This window comes from Pelophylax lessonae (genome assembly GCF_965119305.1).
Source record: "Pelophylax lessonae genome assembly, contig: HAP1_SCAFFOLD_395, whole genome shotgun sequence".
NCBI lineage: Eukaryota > Metazoa > Chordata > Amphibia > Anura > Ranidae > Pelophylax > Pelophylax lessonae.
Window position 1 is genome coordinate 56,855 of NW_028119949.1, and position 3,606 is coordinate 60,460.

Consider the following 3,606-nt stretch of genomic DNA (forward strand, 5'->3'; position numbering starts at 1 on the left):
GCGCACTGAAAGAGACAGAAAAAAAATCACAACAGAAATCTGGATTTTGTCGCTTGTGGAAAATGCTCAACAGATTAAATAAAATGTGATTTTGGAATGCCTTTTTAATTTTCTGATTTTTGGCAGCCCCCTGCTTGAATTTCAAATTAATGTCTGATTGCTAACAATGCCGTACTTACTGACATTTGTTGTTATTCATTTTGAATGTCATTAACTCTGCAAACATCACTTACAGTAAATCAAATATATAATAGTATATATTAAATCCTAAGGCTAACTATTTATTATAGCGTGGAAAGAGATTACGTTACTGTCAGGTGAACCCAATGGGGAGTTTTTCCCTCCCTGCCACTGTAACACACCCACAGGTCTCATTTTTTTTTTTCAATGAATGTATATGAAGAAGGGGGTGTTGTTCAATTTTTTAAATACAATTTTTAATTTGCACATTTACTTGGCCAAGCTTTTTAAATATGTGTTGAATTTAAGATATGTATATGTAAATAAATTTTGTAAGGAATTTTGCAACTTTAGTGGTGTTTATTGTCAGTTTGTGTTTTTGCTTTTCTTTATATATAGAGGGTGGTTGTTCAGTCAGATTCAGGTTTTTATTTCTTTGTATAGTGCTGTGATTTATTACCCACGACTCATCCACTCTTACTGAAACCAGCTTAGATTATAAGAAAAGTTAAATTTTTATCTTTGTTTTCTTTTATTTATTTTTTTTTGGGGGGGGGGCTGCTTTAGATATTTTCTTGTTTAATTGAATTTTTATTGTAATGTAAAGAAACTTACAAAACGAGAAAACAAATATCAAACAAAGAGTCCAATTCCACATACATAGGCATAGAATTAATGGAAGACAGTCATAAAAAAAAAGTAAAATTCAGGCATTAACAGTGCAAGCATAGAGGTCAACCATAAAACAGTCTAATCAAGTGTACATGTATACAGTGCATCCGGAAAGTATTCACATCGCTTCACTTTTTACACATTTTGTTATGTTACAGCCTTCATTATTTTCCTCAAAATTCTCTAAACAATACCCCATAATGACAATGTGAAAGAAGTTTGTTTTTAAGGGTCCATTCACACTGGCGCAGCATGACTTGCTGGGGCGAACTGTGAAGTCGCGGTGCACATCGGCGTGACTTGCAGGGGCGAACTGTGAAGTCGCGGTGCACATCGGCGTGACTTGCAGGGACTTCATATAATTGAAGTCAATGCAAGTCACCTCCAGGTCGTCCCAAAGTAGTACAGGACCCTTTTTCTAAGTCGGAGCGACTTGTGTCGCTCCTATTAGAACGGGTCCTGTACTATTCAATGGCGAGAGACCGACCGCGACTTGTCAGGCAACCAAGTCGCCTGACAAGTCGCGCTAGTGTGAATGGACCCTAAATCTTTACAAATTTAATAAAAAAGGAAACAAATCCCATGTACATAAGTAAACACAGCCTTTGCTCAATACTTTGAAGCAGCTTTGTGCACCAATTACAGCTTCAAGTCTTTTTGAGTATGATGCTACAAGCTTGGCACACGTATTTTTGGGCAGTTTTCCCCATTCTTTTTTGCAGGACCTCTCAAACTCCATCAGGTTGGATGGGGAGCATCAATGCACAGTCATTTTCAGATCTCTCCAGAGATGTTCAAGTCTGGGCTTTGGCTGGCCCACTCAAGGACATTCACAGAGCTGTCCCATAGACAATCCTTTGTTATCTTGGCTGTATGCTTAGGGTTGTTGTTCTGTTGGAAGATGAACCTTTGCCCCAGTCTGATGTCCAGAGCACAGTGGAGCAGGTTTTCATCAAGGATCTCTCTGTACATTACTGCATTCATCTTTCCCTCAATCCTGACTAGTCTCCCAGTTCCTGCCACTGAAAAACATCCCGACAGCATTATGCTGCCACCTCCATGATCCACTGTAGGGATGGTATTGGCCAGGTGATAAGCGGTGCCTGGTTTCCTCCAAACATGACTTCAATCTTTCTTTCATCAGACCAGAGAATTTTGTTTTCCATGGTCTGGGCGTCTTTCAGGTGTCTTTTGGCAAACTCCAGGTGGGATGTCATGTGCCTTTTACTGAGTGGATTTTGTCTGGCCACTATACCATACAGGCCTGATTAGTGGAGTGATGCAGAGATGGTTGTTCTTCTGGAAGGTTCCTCTCTGTCCACAACTGCTGGAGCTCTATCAGAGTGACCATCAGATTCTTGGTCACCTCCCTGACTAAGGCCCTTCTCCCCCGATCGTTTAGTATGTCCAGGTAGCCCACTCTAGGAAGAGTCTTGGTGGTTTCAAACATCTTCCATTTATGAAAGAAGGAGGCCACTGTGCTCATTGGGACCCTCAATGCTGCAGAGATTTTTCTGTACCCTTCCCTAGATCTGTGCCTCGATACAATCCTGTCCCGGAGGTCTTCAGACAATTCCTAGGAGTTCATGGCTTGGTTTGTGCTCTGACATGCACTGTTAACTGTGGGACCTTTTTCAAATCACTGGTGATGTAGCCAGGCCATCAGCGATGCACCCTGGGAAGGCTACATCACCTTGTCTATACACTACAAGATCTCTCCAGATTTCACAAAATCCTGCGAGAACTTCTGGCAAAGGCATTTTCATTTCTGTGCCAGATCTCACATTGCACATGCGCAAGATCTGTCAAAGATAGGATTCGTGTATTACAGATAAATTCAACCCATCGTATTTCTTCCCAACTGAAACCCATGCCACTAGCTCTGAACAAATAATGCATAACACCAATATTGAGAAAAATTTACATTTCATTTAACAAATTAACAAAATAAACATTTCTTAAAACAGAAACAATACCAAATCCAGTACCCGTAACATAAAGGTTGCCGATCTTGGGAGGCACCAAAAATCAAATTAGCATTGTGTATCAGGGTTAATACTTAATGGTCCCCAGCTGCGCATTACCTGGGATCCCCTAGAGGGCTCCTTACCTTAGATGGGTCACCCTATGAACTTTTCCAAGAATATTAATGCCTTCCAAGACCCTAACCACCAAACCCTTTCCTTTGTTTTTTTTTTTTACAAATAAAACAACCAAACAACCCAAAACAGGGCAGGAGGGCGAGGATTCCTGTTCTTGACTCCTGTTCTTCCGACTTCACCAGCAGGGTCTGTAAAACAAACTCTCTGTCCCTAGCATGCCCCCTATCCAAAACTCCACCTATCACTCCTGGACCAATCCCAATAATTTACCTCTTGCTACACCCCAGCCAATTGACCCTTGATGTCCTGTATTCTGTAAACCCCATCATGAGGCCCTGCGCCTATTTTTTATTTTTTTTGCTTTGGGCCTGCCTTTATCAGTGGGCCAACACAGATAACACATAGGAAGAATCTGGCCACTAATTATGGTGTTTTTAAAGCTGGTAGTGTGGGAGCAGGATGCATACAAATGACATCCAGTGGCAATGTGGGAAAATTTTAAAAAGGGGCATTGATTGATAGATGTAAGTCACTTGTTTACCTGGTTGCCTTTAAATAGCATTGGCAGTTTTAAAGGGGAGGGGGTCCCTTTTAAGGTTGTTAGTAGCATCACTAAGGCATAAATTCCAAGTCTTGGTTGCTAAATGGTCAG